The following is a 25,068-nucleotide window of genomic DNA, read 5'->3' on the forward strand; positions in this document are numbered from 1 at the left end:
CCGACACCTTTGTCGCTGGCTGGAAGGACTTTGCACTCGCTGGATGTGGCGCGTGCTCTGAAGTTCTATGTGGCACGCACAAAGAATTTACGGAAGATGTCTCAACCTTTCGTGAACTTTGGTCCTGTGAACCATGGGAAAGCTTGGTCCAAGGCTTCCATTTCCAGGTGGCTCTCCGCCTGTATTACACACTGTCACCGTTTGGCAAACCGACCAATGCCTGACCGGCTGAGAGCTCATTCGACCAGAGCGATCGCTGCGACGACTTCGTTCCTGTCTGGTGTGCCCCTGCTGGACATCTGCAGGGCTGCTATGTGGAGGTCTACACACACCTTCACAAGATTCTACAGCGTCGAAAGGGATTCCAGAGAGGACTCCAGGGTCAGCCAAGCAGTGCTACGCAACCTGTTCCCTTGAAGGTGAGCCTGTTCCGGAGGTAACATTAATTGCTTCTGTTGAGCCTTGCCACCTCACGTCGTTGTGTATTTCTGTACTGCTATTTATTCTTTATGTGAATCCATGCCAGACCCCATGCTGGAGAAGGAACAAGTTACTTACCTGTAACTGTTGTACTCTTTCGTCCTGTCCCCTTTCCTCCATACTGCATGGGCGCCTCTCGTTCGGGAAGGGAGACAGAACCTTTTTCACCAGAAGAAATCTTCCCATTTAAATTTAGAGGCACGCAGGGGCGTAGCCCTGGGAGCATGCGCTCGCCTGACTGCCCACCGGCGCCAGTCCCCTTTTCCGCGTCAACAGGAACAGGCCCATTTCACCAGCGCTCCTGGGGTTGTCTTCGGACATGTAATACCACGCGCTCTTCCCCGGATACTTTCTTCTGTCTTTCCTCCCCGATGCATTTCGACTTCAGCGGGCTTCAGCAGATGTCCAGCCTGCGAGGTGCTCTTCCCTACATCGGATCCCCACGTTCTTTGCCTCCGCTGCCTTGGCCCCGACCATGGATGGGAGGGTTGCACAAAATGCAAAGCACATTCTTTGCGTGCTTTGACTAGCTAGGTGGACAGAGCTCTTTGAGAAGTCGCCCCCAGAGGACTTGAAGGACTTTTGTCAGTCATAAGTCAAGGCCTAAGGGAGGGCTGCTCTTTTCCAGTGCACCCCGCAAGGGCGACTTCTTCCCAAGGAAACGCCCAGACGGGAGGAACCGCTCAGTTTCTCACACCAGCATGGGTACCGAGGCTAATTCAGCTACCGGCGGCCAGGCCGAGGGTCTGTAGATCCTTCCAGAGACAGTGCTGAGAGACCGCAAGGTTCTTTTACCGGGTGTACACCTGAGGGGCTATGCACTTGTACCTGCAACATGGCAGAGGGGGCGCCTGTACCCAGCACTACCGGCAACTCTGCTGAGGGTGACATTCCTACCAGGCCTCGGCCTGAGGTGCAGGGTAGGTCTCATGCTCCATCGCCAAGAGTCCTGGAGGAGGCCAGGCCCAGTGAGCCAAGCACCATGACTTTGGCACATGGCATGCAGCTCGACAAGATGGCCACCACGCCAGACAAGATGGCCGCCCGAGGAATGCAGCAGGTGGGAGAACGAGTTACAAGGTGGGACTGGTGTCAACCAGCTACGTGGCCTACGGTTTATCCTTCAGCAGCACAGGACAGGTTTACCCCGCAAACAGCTAGACAGAGTATGCAGTGGCATCAGCAGCCGTCCGCTACCCGTCAATATCACCTGCCAACCCACGGGCCTGCGACGACAGGTTCTTTGAAAAGTTCCTCATGCTCATGTCCTCAGATGGGGTCCTTCCTTAGGGATGTAATCATGGACATGCTCGCTCTGGCCCCTCCCCCTGCACCTATAGTTATTCCTCCTATAGCTCCAGCACTGCAGGCCCCGTTGCAGCCCCTGCTGCCACGCCGGCTCCTTCGATTCTGGCGCCCCTGCCTTCCACTGTTCAGGCGGTTCCGTACTAGCCTCTGCTGCAGCCTCCGGCTCCGGTCTCCACACCTCAGCCCTCGGCGCCCAGCACCCCTCCACTCGTTCCAGACAAGCCGGACACCCTGGTGGATGCAGACGAGGAAAAAGACCTCGACACACCATCAACAGTCTAGGCCTTCCACGAATGACTCACAGGTCTGGCAGAGTGAAGGCTTCAGCCCCGGCGTGGGAACTCAACGTGGTACTGACAAGGCTCATGGGGGCCGCCTTCGAACCTATGCATCAGGCCACTCTCAAGTTCCTTTCGTGGAAAACGCCTTTTATTGTGGCCATCATCCCTGCCAGGAGGGTAGTTGAGATCCAGGCCCTGTCCTGCAAGCGGCCTTATCTGACTTTTCGCATCACGAGGGTGGTGCTGCGGGCGCACCCTTCCTTCATGCCAAAGGTTCCGTCAGAATTCCACCTCAACAAACATTTGGTGTTGCCTGTGTTTTTTCCGACACCTTTGTCGCTGGCTGGAAGGACTTTGCACTCGCTGGATGTGGCGCGTGCTCTGAAGTTCTTTGTGGCACGCACAAAGAGTTTACGGAAGATGTCTCAACCTTTCGTGAACTTTGGTCCTGTGAACCATGGGAAAGTTTGGTCCAAGGCTTCCATTTCCAGGTGGCTCTCCGCCTGTATTACACACTGTCACCGTTTGGCAAACCGACCAATGCCTGACCGGCTGAGAGCTCATTCGACCAGAGCGATCGCTGCGACGACTTCGTTCCTGTCTGGTGTGCCCCTGCTGGACATCTGCAGGGCTGCTATGTGGAGGTCTACACACACCTTCACAAGATTCTACAGCGTCGAAAGGGATTCCAGAGAGGACTCCAGGGTCAGCCAAGCAGTGCTACGCAACCTGTTCCCTTGAAGGTGAGCCTGTTCCGGAGGTAACAGTAATTGCTTCTGTTGAGCCTTGCCACCTCACGTCGTTGTGTATTTCTGTACTGCTATTTATTCTTTATGTGAATCCATGCCAGACCCCATGCTGGAGAAGGAACAAGTTACTTACCTGTAACTGTAGTACTCTTTCGTCCTGTCCCCTTTCCTCCATACTGCATGGGCGCCTCTCGTTAGGGAAGGGAGACAGAACCTTTTTCACCAGAAGAAATCTTCCCATTTAAATTTAGAGGCACGCGGGGGCGTAGCCCTGGGAGCATGCGCTCGCCTGACTGCCCACCGGCGCCAGTCCCCTTTTCCGCGTCAACAGGAACAGGCCCATTTCACCAGCGCTCCTGGGGTTGTCTTCGGACATGTAATACCACGCGCTCTTCCCCGGATACTTTCTTCTGTCTTTCCTCCCCGATGCATTTCGACTTCAGCGGGCTTCAGCAGATGTCTAGCCTGCGAGGTGCTCTTCCCTACATCGGATCCCCACGTTCTTTGCCTCCGCTGCCTTGGCCCAGACCATGGATGGGAGGGTTGCACAAAATGCAAAGCACATTCTTTGCGTGCTTTGACTAGCTAGGTGGACAGAGCTCTTTGAGAAGTCGCCCCCAGAGGACTTGAAGGACTTTTGTCAGTCATAAGTCAAGGCCTAAGGGAGGGCTGCTCTTTTCCAGTGCACCCCGCAAGGGCGACTTCTTCCCAAGGAAACGCCCAGACGGGAGGAACCGCTCAGTTTCTCACACCAGCACGGGTACCGAGGCTAATTCAGCTACCGGCGGCCAGGCCGAGGGTCTGTAGATCCTTCCAGAGACAGTGCTGAGAGACCGCAAGGTTCTTTTACCGGGTGTACACCTGAGGGGCTATGCACTTGTACCTGCAACATGGCAGAGGGGGCGCCTGTACCCAGCACTACCGGCAACTCTGCTGAGAGTGACATTCCTACCAGGCCTCGGCCTGAGGTGCAGGGTAGGTCTCATGCTCCATCGCCAAGAGTCCTGGAGGAGGCCGGGCCCAGTGAGCCAAGCACCATGACTTTGGCACGTGGCATGCAGCTCGACAAGATGGCCACCACGCCAGACAAGATGGCCGCCCGAGGAATGCAGCAGGTGGGAGAACGAGTTACAAGGTGGGACTGGTGTCAACCAGCTACGTGGCCTACGGTTTATCCTTCAGCAGCACAGGACAGGTTTACCCCGCAAACAGCTAGACAGAGTATGCAGCGGCATCAGCAGCCGTCCGCTACCCGTCAATATCACCTGCCAACCCACGGGCCTGCGACGACAGGTTCTTTGAAAAGTTCCTCATGCTCATGTCCTCAGATGGGGTCCTTCCTTAGGGATGTAATCATGGACATGCTCGCTCTGGCCCCTCCCCCTGCACCTATAGTTATTCCTCCTATAGCTCCAGCACTGCAGGCCCCGTTGCAGCCCCTGCTGCCACGCCGGCTCCTTCGATTCTGGCGCCCCTGCCTTCCACTGTTCAGGCGGTTCCGTACTAGCCTCTGCTGCAGCCTCCGGCTCTGGTCTCCACACCTCAGCCCTCGGCGCCCAGCACCCCTCCACTCGTTCCAGACAAGCCGGACACCCTGGTGGATGCAGACGAGGAAAAAGACCTCGACACACCATCAACAGTCTAGGCCTTCCACGAATGACTCACAGGTCTGGCAGAGTGAAGGCTTCAGCCACGGCGTGGGAACTCAACGTGGTACTGACAAGGCTCATGGGGGCCGCCTTCGAACCTATGCATCAGGCCACTCTCAAGTTCCTTTCGTGGAAAACGCCTTTTATTGTGGCCATCATCCCTGCCAGGAGGGTAGTTGAGATCCAGGCCGTGTCCTGCAAGCGGCCTTATCTGACTTTTCACATCACGTGGGTGGTGCTGCGGGCGCTCCCTTCCTTCATGCCAAAGGTTCCGTCACAATTCCACCTCAACAAACATTTGGTGTTGCCTGTGTTTTTTCCGACACCTTTGTCGCTGGCTGGAAGGACTTTGCACTCGCTGGATGTGGCACGTGCTCTGAAGTTCTATGTGGCACGCACAAAGAGTTTACGGAAGATGTCTCAACCTTTCGTGAACTTTGGTCCTGTGAACCATGGGAAAGCTTGGTCCAAGGCTTCCATTTCCAGGTGGTTCTCCGCCTGTATTACACACTGTCACCGTTTGGCAAACAGACCAATGCCTGACCGGCTGAGAGCTCATTCCACCAGAGCATTCGCTGCGACGACTTCGTTCCTGTCTGGTGTGCCCCTGCTGGACATCTGCAGGGCTGCTATGTGGAGGTCTACACACACCTTCACAAGATTCTACAGCGTCGAAAGGGATTCCAGAGAGGACTCCAGGGTCGGCCAAGCAGTGCTACGCAACCTGTTCCCTTGAAGGTTAGCCTGTTCCGGAGGTAACAGTAATTGCTTCTGTTGAGCCTTGCCACCTCACGTCGTTGTGTATTTCTGTACTGCTATTCTTTATGTGAATCCATGCCAGACCCCATGCTGGAGAAGGAACAAGTTACTTACCTGTAACTGTTGTACTCTTTCGTCCTGTCCCCTTTCCTCCATACTGCATGGGCGCCTCTCGTTAGGGAAGGGAGACAGAACCTTTTTCACCAGAAGAAATCTTCCCATTTAAATTTAGAGGCACGCGGGGGCGTAGCCCTGGGAGCATGCGCTCGCCTGACTCTGCCCACCGGCGCCAGTCCCCTTTTCCGCGTCAACAGGAACAGGCCCATTTCACCAGCGCTCCTGGGATTGTCTTCGGACATGTAATACCACATGCTCTTCCCCGGATACTTTCTTCTGTCTTTCCTCCCCGATGCATTTCGACTTCAGCGGGCTTCAGCAGATGTCCAGCCTGCGAGGTGCTCTTCCCTACATCGGATCCCCACGTTCTTTGCCTCCGCTGCCTTGGCCCCGACCATGGATGGGAGGGTTGCACAAAATGCAAAGCACATTCTTTGCGTGCTTTGACTAGCTAGGTGGACAGAGCTCTTTGAGAAGTCGCCCCCAGAGGACTTGAAGGACTTTTGTCAGTCATAAGTCAAGGCCTAAGGGAGGGCTGCTCTTTTCCAGTGCACCCCGCAAGGGCGACTTCTTCCCAAGGAAACGCCCAGACGGGAGGAACCGCTCAGTTTCTCACACCAGCACGGGTACCGAGGCTAATTCAGCTACCGGCGGCCAGGCCGAGGGGTCTGTAGATCCTTCCAGAGATAGTGCTGAGAGACCGCAAGGTTCTTTTACCGGGTGTACACCTGAGGGGCTATGCACTTGTACCTGCAACATGGCAGAGGGGGCGCCTGTACCCAGCACTACCGGCAACACTGCTGAGGGTGACATTCCTACCAGGCCTCGGCCTGAGGTGCAGGGTAGGTCTCATGCTCCATCGCCAAGAGTCCTGGAGGAGGCCGGGCCTAGTAAGCCAAGCACCATGACTTTGGCACGTGGCATGCAGCTCGACAAGATGGCCACCACGCCAGACAAGATGGCCGCCCGAGGAATGCAGCAGGTGGGAGAACGAGTTACAAGGTGGGACTGGTGTCAACCAGGTACGTGGCCTACAGTTTATCCTTCAGCAGCACAGGACAGGTTTACCCCGCAAACAGCTAGACAGAGTATGCAGCGGCATCAGCAGCCGTCCGCTACCCGTCAATATCACCTGCCAACCCACAGGCCTGCGACGACAGGTTCTTTGAAAAGTTCCTCATGCTCATGTCCTCAGATGGGGTCCTTCCTTAGGGATGTAATCATGGACATGCTCGCTCTGGCCCCTCCCCCTGCACCTATAGTTATTCCTCCTATAGCTCCAGCACTGCAGGCCCCGTTGCAGCCCCTGCTGCCACGCCGGCTCCTTCGATTCTGGCGCCCCTGCCTTCCACTGTTCAGGCGGTTCCGTACTAGCCTCTGCTGCAGCCTCCGGCTCCGGTCTCCACACCTCAGCCCTCGGCGCCCAGCACCCCTCCACTCGTTCCAGACAAGCCGGACACCCTGGTGGATGCAGACGAGGAAAAAGACCTCGACACACCATCAACAGTCTAGGCCTTCCACGAATGACTCACAGGTCTGGCAGAGTGAAGGCTTAAGCCCCGGCGTGGGAACTCAACGTGGTACTGACAAGGCTCATGGGGGCCGCCTTCGAACCTATGCATCAGGCCACTCTCAAGTTCCTTTCATGGAAAACGCCTTTTATTGTGGCCATCATCCCTGCCAGGAGGGTAGTTGAGATCCAGGCCCTGTCCTGCAAGCGGCCTTATCTGACTTTTCACATCACGTGGGTGGTGCTGCGGGCGCTCCCTTCCTTCATGCCAAAGGTTCCGTCAGAATTCCACCTCAACAAACATTTGGTGTTGCCTGTGTTTTTTCCGACACCTTTGTCGCTGGCTGGAAGGACTTTGCACTCGCTGGATGTGGCACGTGCTCTGAAGTTCTATGTGGCACGCACAAAGAGTTTATGGAAGATGTCTCAACCTTTCGTGAACTTTGGTCCTGTGAACCATGGGAAAGCTTGGTCCAAGGCTTCCATTTCCAGGTGGCTCTCCGCCTGTATTACACACTGTCACCGTTTGGCAAACCGACCAATGCCTGACCGGCTGAGAGCTCATTCCACCAGAGCGATCGCTGCGACGACTTCGTTCCTGTCTGGTGTGCCCCTGCTGGACATCTGCAGGGCTGCTATGTGGAAGTCTACACACACCTTCACAAGATTCTACAGCGTCGAAAGGGATTCCAGAGAGGACTCCAGGGTCGGCCAAGCAGTGCTACGCAACCTGTTCCCTTGAAGGTTAGCCTGTTCCGGAGGTAACAGTAATTGCTTCTGTTGAGCCTTGCCACCTCACGTCGTTGTGTATTTCTGTACTGCTATTTATTCTTTATGTGAATCCATGCCAGACCCCATGCTGGAGAAGGAACAAGTTACTTACCTGTAACTGTTGTACTCTTTCGTCCTGTCCCCTTTCCTCCATACTGCATGGGCGCCTCTCGTTAGGGAAGGGAGACGGAACCTTTTTCACCAGAAGAAATCTTCCCATTTAAATTTAGAGGCACGCCGGGGTGTAGCCCTGGGAACAAGCGCTCGCCTGACTCTGCCCACCGGCGCCAGTCCCCTTTTCCGCGTCAACAGGAACAGGCCCATTTCACCAGCGCTCCTGGGATTGTCTTCGGACATGTAATACCACGCGCTTTTCCCCGGATACTTTCTTCTGTCTTTCCTCCCCGATGCATTTCGACTTCAGCAGGCTTCAGCAGATGTCCAGCCTGCGAGGTGCTCTTCCCTACATCGGATCCCCACGTTCTTTGACTCCGCTGCCTTGGCCCCGACCATGGATGGGAGGGTTGCACAAAATGCAAAGCACATTCTTTGCGTGCTTTGACTAGCTAGGTGGACAGAGCTCTTTGAGAAGACGCCCCCAGAGGACTTGAAGGACTTTTGTCAGTCATAAGTCAAGGCCTAAGGGAGGGCTGCTCTTTTCCAGTGCACCCCGCAAGGGCGACTTCTTCCCAAGGAAACGCCCAGACGGGAGGAACCGCTCAGTTTCTCACACCAGCACGGGTACCGAGGCTAATTCAGCTACCGGCGGCCAGGCCGAGGGGTCTGTAGATCCTTCCAGAGACAGTGCTGAGAGACCGCAAGGTTCTTTTACCGGGTGTACACCTGAGGGGCTATGCACTTGTACCTGCAACATGGCAGATACATGGCCTGTACCCAGCACTACCGGCAACTCTGCTGAGGGTGACATTCCTACCAGGCCTCGGCCTGAGGTGCAGGGAAGGTCTCATGCTCCATCGCCAAGAGTCCTGGAGGAGGCCAGGCCCAGTGAGCCAAGCACCATGACTTTGGCACATGGCATGCAGCTCGACAAGATGGCCACCACGCCAGACAAGATGGCCGCCCGAGGAATGCAGCAGGTGGGAGAACGAGTTACAAGGTGGGACTGGTGTCAACCAGGTACGTGGCCTACAGTTTATCCTTCAGCAGCACAGGACAGGTTTACCCCGCAAACAGCTAGACAGAGTATGCAGCGGCATCAGCAGCCGTCCGCTACCCGTCAATATCACCTGCCAACCCACGGGCCTGCGACGACAGGTTCTTTGAAAAGTTCTGCATGCTCATGTCCTCAGATGGGGTCCTTCCTTAGGGATGTAATCATGGACATGCTCGCTCTGGCCCCTCCCCCTGCACCTATAGTTATTCCTCCTATAGCTCCAGCACTGCAGGCCCCGTTGCAGCCCCTGCTGCCACGCCGGCTCCTTCGATTCTGGCGCCCCTGCCTTCCACTGTTCAGGCGGTTCCGTACTAGCCTCTGCTGCAGCCTCCGGCTCCGGTCTCCACACCTCAGCCCTCAGCGCCCAGCACCCCTCCACTCGTTCCAGACAAGCCGGACACCCTGATGGATGCAGACGAGGAAAAAGACCTCGACACACCATCAACAGTCTAGGCCTTCCACGAATGACTCACAGGTCTGGCAGAGTGAAGGCTTCAGCCCCGGCGTGGGAACTCAACGTGGTACTGACAAGGCTCATGGGGGCCGCCTTCGAACCTATGCATCAGGCCACTCTCAAGTTCCTTTCGTGGAAAACGCCTTTTATTGTGGCCATCATCCCTGCCAGGAGGGTAGTTGAGATCCAGGCCCTGTCCTGCAAGCGGCCTTATCTGACTTTTCGCATCACGAGGGTGGTGCTGCGGGCGCACCCTTCCTTCATGCCAAAGGTTCCGTCAGAATTCCACCTCAACAAACATTTGGTGTTGCCTGTGTTTTTTCCGACACCTTTGTCGCTGGCTGGAAGGACTTTGCACTCGCTGGATGTGGCGCGTGCTCTGAAGTTCTTTGTGGCACACACAAAGAGTTTACGGAAGATGTCTCAACCTTTCGTGAACTTTGGTCCTGTGAACCATGGGAAAGTTTGGTTCAAGGCTTCCATTTCCAGGTGGCTCTCCGCCTGTATTACACACTGTCACCGTTTGGCAAACCGACCAATGCCTGACCGGCTGAGAGCTCATTCGACCAGAGCGATCGCTGCGACGACTTCGTTCCTGTCTGGTGTGCCCCTGCTGGACATCTGCAGGGCTGCTATGTGGAGGTCTACACACACCTTCACAAGATTCTACAGCGTCGAAAGGGATTCCAGAGAGGACTCCAGGGTCAGCCAAGCAGTGCTACGCAACCTGTTCCCTTGAAGGTGAGCCTGTTCCGGAGGTAACAGTAATTGCTTCTGTTGAGCCTTGCCACCTCACGTCGTTGTGTATTTCTGTACTGCTATTTATTCTTTATGTGAATCCATGCCAGACCCCATGCTGGAGAAGGAACAAGTTACTTACCTGTAACTGTTGTACTCTTTCGTCCTGTCCCCTTTCCTCCATACTGCATGGGCGCCTCTCGTTAGGGAAGGGAGACAGAACCTTTTTCACCAGAAGAAATCTTCCCATTTAAATTTAGAGGCACGCAGGGGCGTAGCCCTGGGAGCATGCGCTCGCCTGACTGCCCACCGGCGCCAGTCCCCTTTTCCGCGTCAACAGGAACAGGCCCATTTCACCAGCGCTCCTGGGGTTGTCTTCGGACATGTAATACCACGCGCTCTTCCCCGGATACTTTCTTCTGTCTTTCCTCCCCGATGCATTTCGACTTCAGCGGGCTTCAGCAGATGTCCAGCCTGCGAGGTGCTCTTCCCTACATCGGATCCCCACGTTCTTTGCCTCCGCTGCCTTGGCCCCGACCATGGATGGGAGGGTTGCACAAAATGCAAAGCACATTCTTTGCGTGCTTTGACTAGCTAGGTGGACAGAGCTCTTTGAGAAGTCGCCCCCAGAGGACTTGAAGGACTTTTGTCAGTCATAAGTCAAGGCCTAAGGGAGGGCTGCTCTTTTCCAGTGCACCCCGCAAGGGCGACTTCTTCCCAAGGAAACGCCCAGACGGGAGGAACCGCTCAGTTTCTCACACCAGCACGGGTACCGAGGCTAATTCAGCTACCGGCGGCCAGGCCGAGGGTCTGTAGATCCTTCCAGAGACAGTGCTGAGAGACCGCAAGGTTCTTTTACCGGGTGTACACCTGAGGGGCTATGCACTTGTACCTGCAACATGGCAGAGGGGGCGCCTGTACCCAGCACTACCGGCAACTCTGCTGAGGGTGACATTCCTACCAGGCCTCGGCCTGAGGTGCAGGGTAGGTCTCATGCTCCATCGCCAAGAGTCCTGGAGGAGGCCAGGCCCAGTGAGCCAAGCACCATGACTTTGGCACATGGCATGCAGCTCGACAAGATGGCCACCACGCCAGACAAGATGGCCGCCCGAGGAATGCAGCAGGTGGGAGAACGAGTTACAAGGTGGGACTGGTGTCAACCAGGTACGTGGCCTACAGTTTATCCTTCAGCAGCACAGGACAGGTTTACCCCGCAAACAGCTAGACAGAGTATGCAGCGGCATCAGCAGCCGTCCGCTACCCGTCAATATCACCTGCCAACCCACGGGCCTGCGACGACAGGTTCTTTGAAAAGTTCTGCATGCTCATGTCCTCAGATGGGGTCCTTCCTTAGGGATGTAATCATGGACATGCTCGCTCTGGCCCCTCCCCCTGCACCTATAGTTATTCCTCCTATAGCTCCAGCACTGCAGGCCCCGTTGCAGCCCCTGCTGCCACGCCGGCTCCTTCGATTCTGGCGCCCCTGCCTTCCACTGTTCAGGCGGTTCCGTACTAGCCTCTGCTGCAGCCTCCGGCTCCGGTCTCCACACCTCAGCCCTCAGCGCCCAGCACCCCTCCACTCGTTCCAGACAAGCCGGACACCCTGATGGATGCAGACGAGGAAAAAGACCTCGACACACCATCAACAGTCTAGGCCTTCCACGAATGACTCACAGGTCTGGCAGAGTGAAGGCTTCAGCCCCGGCGTGGGAACTCAACGTGGTACTGACAAGGCTCATGGGGGCCGCCTTCGAACCTAGGCATCAGGCCACTCTCAAGTTCCTTTCGTGGAAAACGCCTTTTATTGTGGCCATCATCCCTGCCAGGAGGGTAGTTGAGATCCAGGCCCTGTCCTGCAAGCGGCCTTATCTGACTTTTCGCATCACGAGGGTGGTGCTGCGGGCGCACCCTTCCTTCATGCCAAAGGTTCCGTCAGAATTCCACCTCAACAAACATTTGGTGTTGCCTGTGTTTTTTCCGACACCTTTGTCGCTGGCTGGAAGGACTTTGCACTCGCTGGATGTGGCGCGTGCTCTGAAGTTCTTTGTGGCACGCACAAAGAGTTTACGGAAGATGTCTCAACCTTTCGTGAACTTTGGTCCTGTGAACCATGGGAAAGTTTGGTCCAAGGCTTCCATTTCCAGGTGGCTCTCAGCCTGTATTACACAGTGTCACCGTTTGGCAAACCGACCAATGCCTGACCGGCTGAGAGCTCATTCGACCAGAGCGATCGCTGCGACGACTTCGTTCCTGTCTGGTGTGCCCCTGCTGGACATCTGCAGGGCTGCTATGTGGAGGTCTACACACACCTTCACAAGATTCTACAGCGTCGAAAGGGATTCCAGAGAGGACTCCAGGGTCAGCAAAGCAGTGCTACGCAACCTGTTCCCTTGAAGGTGAGCCTGTTCCGGAGGTAACAGTAATTGCTTCTGTTGAGCCTTGCCACCTCACGTCGTTGTGTATTTCTGTACTGCTATTTATTCTTTATGTGAATCCATGCCAGACCCCATGCTGGAGAAGGAACAAGTTACTTACCTGTAACTGTAGTACTCTTTCGTCCTGTCCCCTTTCCTCCATACTGCATGGGCGCCTCTCGTTAGGGAAGGGAGACAGAACCTTTTTCACCAGAAGAAATCTTCCCATTTAAATTTAGAGGCACGCGGGGGCGTAGCCCTGGGAGCATGCGCTCGCCTGACTGCCCACCGGCGCCAGTCCCCTTTTCCGCGTCAACAGGAACAGGCCCATTTCACCAGCGCTCCTGGGGTTGCCTTCGGACATGTAATACCACGCGCTCTTCCCCGGATACTTTCTTCTGTCTTTCCTCCCCGATGCATTTCGACTTCAGCGGGCTTCAGCAGATGTCCAGCCTGCGAGGTGCTCTTCCCTACATCGGATCCCCACGTTCTTTGCCTCCGCTGCCTTGGCCCCGACCATGGATGGGAGGGTTGCACAAAATGCAAAGCACATTCTTTGCGTGCTTTGACTAGCTAGGTGGACAGAGCTCTTTGAGAAGTCGCCCCCAGAGGACTTGAAGGACTTTTGTCAGTCATAAGTCAAGGCCTAAGGGAGGGCTGCTCTTTTCCAGTGCACCCCGCAAGGGCGACTTCTTCCCAAGGAAACGCCCAGACGGGAGGAACCGCTCAGTTTCTCACACCAGCACGGGTACCGAGGCTAATTCAGCTACCGGCGGCCAGGCCGAGGGTCTGTAGATCCTTCCAGAGACAGTGCTGAGAGACCGCAAGGTTCTTTTACCGGGTGTACACCTGAGGGGCTATGCACTTGTACCTGCAACATGGCAGAGGGGGCGCCTGTACCCAGCACTACCGGCAACTCTGCTGAGGGTGACATTCCTACCAGGCCTCGGCCTGAGGTGCAGGGTAGGTCTCATGCTCCATCGCCAAGAGTCCTGGAGGAGGCCGGGCCCAGTGAGCCAAGCACCATGACTTTGGCACGTGGCATGCAGCTCGACAAGATGGCCACCACGCCAGACAAGATGGCCGCCCGAGGAATGCAGCAGGTGGGAGAACGAGTTACAAGGTGGGACTGGTGTCAACCAGCTACGTGGCCTACGGTTTATCCTTCAGCAGCACAGGACAGGTTTACCCCGCAAACAGCTAGACAGAGTATGCAGCGGCATCAGCAGCCGTCCGCTACCCGTCAATATCACCTGCCAACCCACGGGCCTGCGACGACAGGTTCTTTGAAAAGTTCCTCATGCTCATGTCCTCAGATGGGGTCCTTCCTTAGGGATGTAATCATGGACATGCTCGCTCTGGCCCCTCCCCCTGCACCTATAGTTATTCCTCCTATAGCTCCAGCACTGCAGGCCCCGTTGCAGCCCCTGCTGCCACGCCGGCTCCTTCGATTCTGGCGCCCCTGCCTTCCACTGTTCAGGCGGTTCCGTACTAGCCTCTGCTGCAGCCTCCGGCTCCGGTCTCCACACCTCAGCCCTCGGCGCCCAGCACCCCTCCACTCGTTCCAGACAAGCCGGACACCCTGGTGGATGCAGACGAGGAAAAAGACCTCGACACACCATCAACAGTCTAGGCCTTCCACGAATGACTCACAGGTCTGGCAGAGTGAAGGCTTCAGCCACGGCGTGGGAACTCAACGTGGTACTGACAAGGCTCATGGGGGCCGCCTTCGAACCTATGCATCAGGCCACTCTCAAGTTCCTTTCGTGGAAAACGCCTTTTATTGTGGCCATCATCCCTGCCAGGAGGGTAGTTGAGATCCAGGCCGTGTCCTGCAAGCGGCCTTATCTGACTTTTCACATCACGTGGGTGGTGCTGCGGGCGCTCCCTTCCTTCATGCCAAAGGTTCCGTCAGAATTCCACCTCAACAAACATTTGGTGTTGCCTGTGTTTTTTCCGACACCTTTGTCGCTGGCTGGAAGGACTTTGCACTCGCTGGATGTGGCACGTGCTCTGAAGTTCTATGTGGCACGCACAAAGAGTTTACGGAAGATGTCTCAACCTTTCGTGAACTTTGGTCCTGTGAACCATGGGAAAGCTTGGTCCAAGGCTTCCATTTCCAGGTGGTTCTCCGCCTGTATTACACACTGTCACCGTTTGGCAAACCGACCAATGCCTGACCGGCTGAGAGCTCATTCCACCAGAGCGATCGCTGCGACGACTTCGTTCCTGTCTGGTGTGCCCCTGCTGGACATCTGCAGGGCTGCTATGTGGAGGTCTACACACACCTTCACAAGATTCTACAGCGTCGAAAGGGATTCCAGAGAGGACTCCAGGGTCGGCCAAGCAGTGCTACGCAACCTGTTCCCTTGAAGGTTAGCCTGTTCCGGAGGTAACAGTAATTGCTTCTGTTGAGCCTTGCCACCTCACGTCGTTGTGTATTTCTGTACTGCTATTCTTTATGTGAATCCATGCCAGACCCCATGCTGGAGAAGGAACAAGTTACTTACCTGTAACTGTTGTACTCTTTCGTCCTGTCCCCTTTCCTCCATACTGCATGGGCGCCTCTCGTTAGGGAAGGGAGACGGAACCTTTTTCACCAGAAGAAATCTTCCCATTTAAATTTAGAGGCACGCGGGGGTGTAGCCCTGGGAGCATGCGCTCGCCTGACTCTGCCCACCGGCGCCAGTCCCCTTTTCCACGTCAACAGGAACAGGCCCATTTCACCAGCGCTCCTGGGATTGTCTTCGGACATGTAATACCACGCGCTCTTCCCCGGATACTTTCTTCTGTCTTTCCTCCCCGATGCATTTCGACTTCAGCGGGCTTCAGCAGATCTCCAGCCTGCGAGGTGCTCTTCCCTACATCGGATCCCCACGTTCTTTGACTCCGCTGCCTTGTCCCCGACCATGGATGGGAGGGTTGCACAAAATGCAAAGCACATTCTTTGCGTGCTTTGACTAGCTAGGTGGACAGAGCTCTTTGAGAAGTCGCCCCCAGAGGACTTGAAGGACTTTTGTCAGTTATAAGTCAAGGCCTAAGGGAGGGCTGCTCTTTTCCAGTGCACCCCGCAAGGGCGACTTCTTCCCAAGGAAACGCCCAGACGGGAGGAACTTCTTCCCAAGGAAACGCCCAGACGGGAGGAACCGCTCAGTTTCTCACACCAGCACGGGTACCGAGGCTAATTCTGCTACCGGCGGCCAGGCCGAGGGGTCTGTAGATCCTTCCAGAGACAGTGCTGAGAGACTGCAAGGCTCTTTTACCGGGTGTACACCTGAGGGGCTATGCACTTGTACCTGCAACATGGCAGAGGGGGCGCCTGTACCCAGCACTACCGGCAACTCTGCTGAGGGTGACATTCCTACCAGGCCTCGGCCTGAGGTGCAGGGTAGGTCTCATGCTCCATCGCCAAGAGTCCTGGAGGAGGCCGGGCCCAGTGAGCCAAGCAACATGACTTTGGCACGTGGCATGCAGCTCGACAAGATGGCCACCACGCCAGACAAGATGGCCGCCCGAGGAATGCAGCAGGTGGGAGAACGAGTTACAAGGTGGGACTGGTGTCAACCAGTTACGTGGCCTACAGTTTATCCTTCAGCAGCACAGGACAGGTTTACCCCGCAAACAGCTAGACAGAGTATGCAGCGGCATCAGCAGCCGTCCGCTACCCGTCAATATCACCTGCCAACCCACGGGCCTGTGACGACAGGTTCTTTGAAAAGTTCCTCATGCTCATGTCCTCAGATGGGGTCCTTCCTTAGGGATGTAATCATGGACATGCTCGCTCTGGCCCCTCCCCCTGCACCTATAGTTATTCCTCCTATAGCTCCAGCACTGCAGGCCCCGTTGCAGCCCCTGCTGCCACGCCGGCTCCTTCGATTCTGGCGCCCCTGCCTTCCACTGTTCAGGCGGTTCCGTACTAGCCTATGCTGCAGCCTCCGGCTCCGGTCTCCACACCTCAGCCCTCGGCGCCCAGCACCCCTCCACTCGTTCCAGACAAGCCGGACACCCTGATGGATGCAGACGAGGAAAAAGACCTCGACACACCATCAACAGTCTAGGCCTTCCACGAATGACTCACAGGTCTGGCAGAGTGAAGGCTTCAGCCCCGGCGTGGGAACTCAACGTGGTACTGACAAGGCTCATGGGGGCCGCCTTCGAACCTATGCATCAGGCCACTCTCAAGTTCCTTTCGTGGAAAACGCCTTTTATTGTGGCCATCATCCCTGCCAGGAGGGTAGTTGAGATCCAGGCCCTGTCCTGCAAGCGGCCTTATCTGACTTTTCACATCACGAGGGTGGTGCTGCGGGCGCACCCTTCCTTCATGCCAAAGGTTCCGTCAGAATTCCACCTCAACAAACATTTGGTGTTGCCTGTGTTTTTTCCGACACCTTTGTCGCTGGCTGGAAGGACTTTGCACTCGCTGGATGTGGCGCGTGCTCTGAAGTTCTATGTGGCACGCACAAAGAATTTACGGAAGATGTCTCAACCTTTCGTGAACTTTGGTCCTGTGAACCATGGGAAAGCTTGGTCCAAGGCTTCCATTTCCAGGTGGCTCTCCGCCTGTATTACACACTGTCACCGTTTGGCAAACCGACCAATGCCTGACCGGCTGAGAGCTCATTCGACCAGAGCGATCGCTGCGACGACTTCGTTCCTGTCTGGTGTGCCCCTGCTGGACATCTGCAGGGCTGCTATGTGGAGGTCTACACACACCTTCACAAGATTCTACAGCGTCGAAAGGGATTCCAGAGAGGACTCCAGGGTCAGCCAAGCAGTGCTACGCAACCTGTTCCCTTGAAGGTGAGCCTGTTCCGGAGGTAACAGTAATTGCTTCTGTTGAGCCTTGCCACCTCACGTCGTTGTGTATTTCTGTACTGCTATTTATTCTTTATGTGAATCCATGCCAGACCCCATGCTGGAGAAGGAACAAGTTACTTACCTGTAACTGTTGTACTCTTTCGTCCTGTCCCCTTTCCTCCATACTGCATGGGCGCCTCTCGTTAGGGAAGGGAGACAGAACCTTTTTCACCAGAAGAAATCTTCCCATTTAAATTTAGAGGCACGCAGGGGCGTAGCCCTGGGAGCATGCGCTCGCCTGACTGCCCACCGGCGCCAGTCCCCTTTTCCGCGTCAACAGGAACAGGCCCATTTCACCAGCGCTCCTGGGGTTGTCTTCGGACATGTAATACCACGCGCTCTTCCCCGGATACTTTCTTCTGTCTTTCCTCCCCGATGCATTTCGACTTCAGCGGGCTTCAGCAGATGTCCAGCCTGCGAGGTGCTCTTCCCTACATCGGATCCCCACGTTCTTTGCCTCCGCTGCCTTGGCCCCGACCATGGATGGGAGGGTTGCACAAAATGCAAAGCACATTCTTTGCGTGCTTTGACTAGCTAGGTGGACAGAGCTCTTTGAGAAGTCGCCCCCAGAGGACTTGAAGGACTTTTGTCAGTCATAAGTCAAGGCCTAAGGGAGGGCTGCTCTTTTCCAGTGCACCCCGCAAGGGCGACTTCTTCCCAAGGAAACGCCCAGACGGGAGGAACCGCTCAGTTTCTCACACCAGCACGGGTACCGAGGCTAATTCAGCTACCGGCGGCCAGGCCGAGGGTCTGTAGATCCTTCCAGAGACAGTGCTGAGAGACCGCAAGGTTCTTTTACCGGGTGTACACCTGAGGGGCTATGCACTTGTACCTGCAACATGGCAGAGGGGGCGCCTGTACCCAGCACTACCGGCAACTCTGCTGAGGGTGACATTCCTACCAGGCCTCGGCCTGAGGTGCAGGGTAGGTCTCATGCTCCATCGCCAAGAGTCCTGGAGGAGGCCAGGCCCAGTGAGCCAAGCACCATGACTTTGGCACATGGCATGCAGCTCGACAAGATGGCCACCACGCCAGACAAGATGGCCGCCCGAGGAATGCAGCAGGTGGGAGAACGAGTTACAAGGTGGGACTGGTGTCAACCAGCTACGTGGCCTACAGTTTATCCTTCAGCAGCACAGGACAGATTTACCCCGCAAACAGCTAGACAGAGTATGCAGCGGCATCAGCAGCCGTCCGCTACCCGTCAATATCACCTGCCAACCCACGGGCCTGCGACGACAGGTTCTTTGAAAAGTTCTGCATGCTCATGTCCTCAGATGGGGTCCTTCCTTAGGGATGTAATCATGGACATGCTCGCTCTGGCCCCTCCCCCTGCACCTATAGTTATTCCTCCTATAGCTCCAGCACTGCAGGCCCCGTTGCAGCCCCTGCTGCCACGCCGGCTCCTTCGATTCTGGCGCCCCTGCCTTCCACTGTTCAGGCGGTTCCGTACTAGCCTCTGCTGCAGCCTCCGGCTCCGGTCTCCACACCTCAGCCCTCAGCGCCCAGCACCCCTCCACTCGTTCCAGACAAGCCGGACACCCTGATGGATGCAGACGAGGAAAAAGACCTCCACACACCATCAACAGTCTAGGCCTTCCACGAATGACTCACAGGTCTGGCAGAGTGAAGGCTTCAGCGCCGGCGTGGGAACTCAACGTGGTACTGACAAGGCTCATGGGGGCCGCCTTCGAACCTATGCATCAGGCCACTCTCAAGTTCCTTTCGTGGAAAACGCCTTTTATTGTGGCCATCATCCCTGCCAGGAGGGTAGTTGAGATCCAGGCCCTGTCCTGCAAGCGGCCTTATCTGACTTTTCGCATCACGAGGGTGGTGCTGCGGGCGCACCCTTCCTTCATGCCAAAGGTTCCGTCAGAATTCCACCTCAACAAACATTTGGTGTTGCCTGTGTTTTTTCCGACACCTTTGTCGCTGGCTGGAAGGACTTTGCACTCGCTGGATGTGGCGCGTGCTCTGAAGTTCTTTGTGGCACGCACAAAGAGTTTACGGAAGATGTCTCAACCTTTCGTGAACTTTGGTCCTGTGAACCATGGGAAAGTTTGGTCCAAGGCTTCCATTTCCAGGTGGCTCTCCGCCTGTATTACACACTGTCACCGTTTGGCAAACCGACCAATGCCTGACCGGCTGAGAGCTCATTCGACCAGAGCGATCGCTGCGACGACTTCGTTCCTGTCTGGTGTGCCCCTGCTGGACATCTGCAGGGCTGCTATGTGGAGGTCTACACACACCTTCACAAGATTCTACAGCGTCGAAAGGGATTCCAGAGAGGACTCCAGGGTCAGCCAAGCAGTGCTACGCAACCTGTTCCCTTGAAGGTGAGCCTGTTCCGGAGGTAACAGTAATTGCTTCTGTTGAGCCTTGCCACCTCACGTCGTTGTGTATTTCTGTACTGCTATTTATTCTTTATGTGAATCCATGCCAGACCCCATGCTGGAGAAGGAACAAGTTACTTACCTGTAACTGTAGTACTCTTTCGTCCTGTCCCCTTTCCTCCATACTGCATGGGCGCCTCTCGTTAGGGAAGGGAGACAGAACCTTTTTCACCAGAAGAAATCTTCCCATTTAAATTTAAAGGCACGCGGGGGCGTAGCTCTGGGAGCATGCGCTCGCCTGACTGCCCACCGGCGCCAGTCCCCTTTTCCGCGTCAACAGGAACAGGCCCATTTCACCAGCGCTCCTGGGGTTGTCTTCGGACATGTAATACCACGCGCTCTTCCCCGGATACTTTCTTCTGTCTTTCCTCCCCGATGCATTTCGACTTCAGCGGGCTTCAGCAGATGTCCAGCCTGCGAGGTGCTCTTCCCTACATCGGATCCCCACGTTCTTTGCCTCCGCTGCCTTGGCCCCGACCATGGATGGGAGGGTTGCACAAAATGCAAAGCACATTCTTTGCGTGCTTTGACTAGCTAGGTGGACAGAGCTCTTTGAGAAGTCGCCCCCAGAGGACTTGAAGGACTTTTGTCAGTCATAAGTCAAGGCCTAAGGGAGGGCTGCTCTTTTCCAGTGCACCCCGCAAGGGCGACTTCTTCCCAAGGAAACGCCCAGACGGGAGGAACCGCTCAGTTTCTCACACCAGCACGGGTACCGAGGCTAATTCAGCTACCGGCGGCCAGGCCGAGGGTCTGTAGATCCTTCCAGAGACAGTGCTGAGAGACCGCAAGGTTCTTTTACCGGGTGTACACCTGAGGGGCTATGCACTTGTACCTGCAACATGGCAGAGGGGGCGCCTGTATCCAGCACTACCGGCAACTCTGCTGAGGGTGACATTCCTACCAGGCCTCGGCCTGAGGTGCAGGGTAGGTCTCATGCTCCATCGCCAAGAGTCCTGGAGGAGGCCGGGCCCAGTGAGCCAAGCACCATGACTTTGGCACGTGGCATGCAGCTCGACAAGATGGCCACCACGCCAGACAAGATGGCCGCCCGAGGAATGCAGCAGGTGGGAGAACGAGTTACAAGGTGGGACTGGTGTCAACCAGCTACGTGGCCTACGGTTTATCCTTCAGCAGCACAGGACAGGTTTACCCCGCAAACAGCTAGACAGAGTATGCAGCGGCATCAGCAGCCGTCCGCTACCCGTCAATATCACCTGCCAACCCACGGGCCTGCGACGACAGGTTCTTTGAAAAGTTCCTCATGCTCATGTCCTCAGATGGGGTCCTTCCTTAGGGATGTAATCATGGACATGCTCGCTCTGGCCCCTCCCCCTGCACCTATAGTTATTCCTCCTATAGCTCCAGCACTGCAGGCCCCGTTGCAGCCCCTGCTGCCACGCCGGCTCCTTCGATTCTGGCGCCCCTGCCTTCCACTGTTCAGGCGGTTCCGTACTAGCCTCTGCTGCAGCCTCCGGCTCCGGTCTCCACACCTCAGCCCTCGGCGCCCAGCACCCCTCCACTCGTTCCAGACAAGCCGGACACCCTGGTGGATGCAGACGAGGAAAAAGACCTCGACACACCATCAACAGTCTAGGCCTTCCACGAATGACTCACAGGTCTGGCAGAGTGAAGGCTTCAGCCACGGCGTGGGAACTCAACGTGGTACTGACAAGGCTCATGGGGGCCGCCTTTGAACCTATGCATCAGGCCACTCTCAAGTTCCTTTCGTGGAAAACGCCTTTTATTGTGGCCATCATCCCTGCCAGGAGGGTAGTTGAGATCCAGGCCGTGTCCTGCAAGCGGCCTTATCTGACTTTTCACATCACGTGGGTGGTGCTGCGGGCGCTCCCTTCCTTCATGCCAAAGGTTCCGTCACAATTCCACCTCAACAAACATTTGGTGTTGCCTGTGTTTTTTCCGACACCTTTGTCGCTGGCTGGAAGGACTTTGCACTCGCTGGATGTGGCACGTGCTCTGAAGTTCTATGTGGCACGCACAAAGAGTTTACGGAAGATGTCTCAACCTTTCGTGAACTTTGGTCCTGTGAACCATGGGAAAGCTTGGTCCAAGGCTTCCATTTCCAGGTGGTTCTCCGCCTGTATTACACACTGTCACCGTTTGGCAAACCGACCAATGCCTGACCGGCTGAGAGCTCATTCCACCAGAGCGATCGCTGCGACGACTTCGTTCCTGTCTGGTGTGCCCCTGCTGGACATCTGCAGGGCTGCTATGTGGAGGTCTACACACACCTTCACAAGATTCTACAGCGTCGAAAGGGATTCCAGAGAGGACTCCAGGGTCGGCCAAGCAGTGCTACGCAACCTGTTCCCTTGAAGGTTAGCCTGTTCCGGAGGTAACAGTAATTGCTTCTGTTGAGCCTTGCCACCTCACGTCGTTGTGTATTTCTGTACTGCTATTCTTTATGTGAATCCATGCCAGACCCCATGCTGGAGAAGGAACAAGTTACTTACCTGTAACTGTTGTACTCTTTCGTCCTGTCCCCTTTCCTCCATACTGCATGGGCGCCTCTCGTTAGGGAAGGGAGACAGAACCTTTTTCACCAGAAGAAATCTTCCCATTTAAATTTAGAGGCACGCGGGGGCGTAGCCCTGGGAGCATGCGCTCGCCTGACTCTGCCCACCGGCGCCAGTCCCCTTTTCCGCGTCAACAGGAACAGGCCCATTTCACCAGCGCTCCTGGGATTGTCTTCGGACATGTAATACCACATGCTCTTCCCCGGATACTTTCTTCTGTCTTTCCTCCCCGATGCATTTCGACTTCAGCGGGCTTCAGCAGATGTCCAGCCTGCGAGGTGCTCTTCCCTACATCGGATCCCCACGTTCTTTGCCTCCGCTGCCTTGGCCCCGACCATGGATGGGAGGGTTGCACAAAATGCAAAGCACATTCTTTGCGTGCTTTGACTAGCTAGGTGGACAGAGCTCTTCGAGAAGTCGCCCCCAGAGGACTTGAAGGACTTTTAGTCATAAGTCAAGGCCTAAGGGAGGGCTGCTCTTTTCCAGTGCACCCCGCAAGGGCGACTTCTTCCCAAGGAAACGCCCAGACGGGAGGAACCGCTCAGTTTCTCACACCAGCACGGGTACCGAGGCTAATTCAGCTACCGGCGGCCAGGCCGAGGGGTCTGTAGATCCTTCCAGAGACAGTGCTGAGAGACCGCAAGGTTCTTTTACCGGGTGTACACCTGAGGGGCTATGCACTTGTACCTGCAACATGGCAGAGGGGGCGCCTGTACCCAGCACTACCGGCAACTCTGCTGAGGGTGACATTCCTACCAGGCCTCGGCCTGAGGTGCAGGGTAGGTCTCATGCTCCATCGCCAAGAGTCCTGGAGGAGGCCAGGCCCAGTGAGCCAAGCACCATGACTTTGGCACATGGCATGCAGCTCGACAAGATGGCCACCACGCCAGACAAGATGGCCGCCCGAGGAATGCAGCAGGTGGGAGAACGAGTTACAAGGTGGGACTGGTGTCAACCAGGTACGTGGCCTACAGTTTATCCTTCAGCAGCACAGGACAGGTTTACCCCGCAAACAGCTAGACAGAGTATGCAGCGGCATCAGCAGCCGTCCGCTACCCGTCAATATCACCTGCCAACCCACGGGCCTGCGACGACAGGTTCTTTGAAAAGTTCTGCATGCTCATGTCCTCAGATGGGGTCCTTCCTTAGGGATGTAATCATGGACATGCTCGCTCTGGCCCCTCCCCCTGCACCTATAGTTATTCCTCCTATAGCTCCAGCACTGCAGGCCCCGTTGCAGCCCCTGCTGCCACGCCGGCTCCTTCGATTCTGGCGCCCCTGCCTTCCACTGTTCAGGCGGTTCCGTACTAGCCTCTGCTGCAGCCTCCGGCTCCGGTCTCCACACCTCAGCCCTCAGCGCCCAGCACCCCTCCACTCGTTCCAGACAAGCCGGACACCCTGATGGATGCAGACGAGGAAAAAGACCTCGACACACCATCAACAGTCTAGGCCTTCCACGAATGACTCACAGGTCTGGCAGAGTGAAGGCTTCAGCCCCGGCGTGGGAACTCAACGTGGTACTGACAAGGCTCATGGGGGCCGCCTTCGAACCTATGCATCAGGCCACTCTCAAGTTCCTTTCGTGGAAAACGCCTTTTATTGTGGCCATCATCCCTGCCAGGAGGGTAGTTGAGATCCAGGCCCTGTCCTGCAAGCGGCCTTATCTGACTTTTCGCATCACGAGGGTGGTGCTGCGGGCGCACCCTTCCTTCATGCCAAAGGTTCCGTCAGAATTCCACCTCAACAAACATTTGGTGTTGCCTGTGTTTTTTCCGACACCTTTGTCGCTGGCTGGAAGGACTTTGCACTCGCTGGATGTGGCGCGTGCTCTGAAGTTCTTTGTGGCACACACAAAGAGTTTACGGAAGATGTCTCAACCTTTCGTGAACTTTGGTCCTGTGAACCATGGGAAAGTTTGGTTCAAGGCTTCCATTTCCAGGTGGCTCTCCGCCTGTATTACACACTGTCACCGTTTGGCAAACCGACCAATGCCTGACCGGCTGAGAGCTCATTCGACCAGAGCGATCGCTGCGACGACTTCGTTCCTGTCTGGTGTGCCCCTGCTGGACATCTGCAGGGCTGCTATGTGGAGGTCTACACACACCTTCACAAGATTCTACAGCGTCGAAAGGGATTCCAGAGAGGACTCCAGGGTCAGCCAAGCAGTGCTACGCAACCTGTTCCCTTGAAGGTGAGCCTGTTCCGGAGGTAACAGTAATTGCTTCTGTTGAGCCTTGCCACCTCACGTCGTTGTGTATTTCTGTACTGCTATTTATTCTTTATGTGAATCCATGCCAGACCCCATGCTGGAGAAGGAACAAGTTACTTACCTGTAACTGTTGTACTCTTTCGTCCTGTCCCCTTTCCTCCATACTGCATGGGCGCCTCTCGTTAGGGAAGGGAGACAGAACCTTTTTCACCAGAAGAAATCTTCCCATTTAAATTTAGAGGCACGCAGGGGCGTAGCCCTGGGAGCATGCGCTCGCCTGACTGCCCACCGGCGCCAGTCCCCTTTTCCGCGTCAACAGGAACAGGCCCATTTCACCAGCGCCCCTGGGGTTGTCTTCGGACATGTAATACCACGCGCTCTTCCCCGGATACTTTCTTCTGTCTTTCCTCCCCGATGCATTTCGACTTCAGCGGGCTTCAGCAGATGTCCAGCCTGCGAGGTGCTCTTCCCTACATCGGATCCCCACGTTCTTTGCCTCCGCTGCCTTGGCCCCGACCATGGATGGGAGGGTTGCACAAAATGCAAAGCACATTCTTTGCGTGCTTTGACTAGCTAGGTGGACAGAGCTCTTTGAGAAGTCGCCCCCAGAGGACTTGAAGGACTTTTGTCAGTCATAAGTCAAGGCCTAAGGGAGGGCTGCTCTTTTCCAG

The sequence above is a fragment of the Ambystoma mexicanum genome, chromosome 2q (assembly GCF_040938575.1).
Source record: "Ambystoma mexicanum isolate Mex_15411 chromosome 2q, UKY_AmexF1_1, whole genome shotgun sequence".
NCBI classification, from domain to species: Eukaryota; Metazoa; Chordata; class Amphibia; order Caudata; family Ambystomatidae; genus Ambystoma; species Ambystoma mexicanum.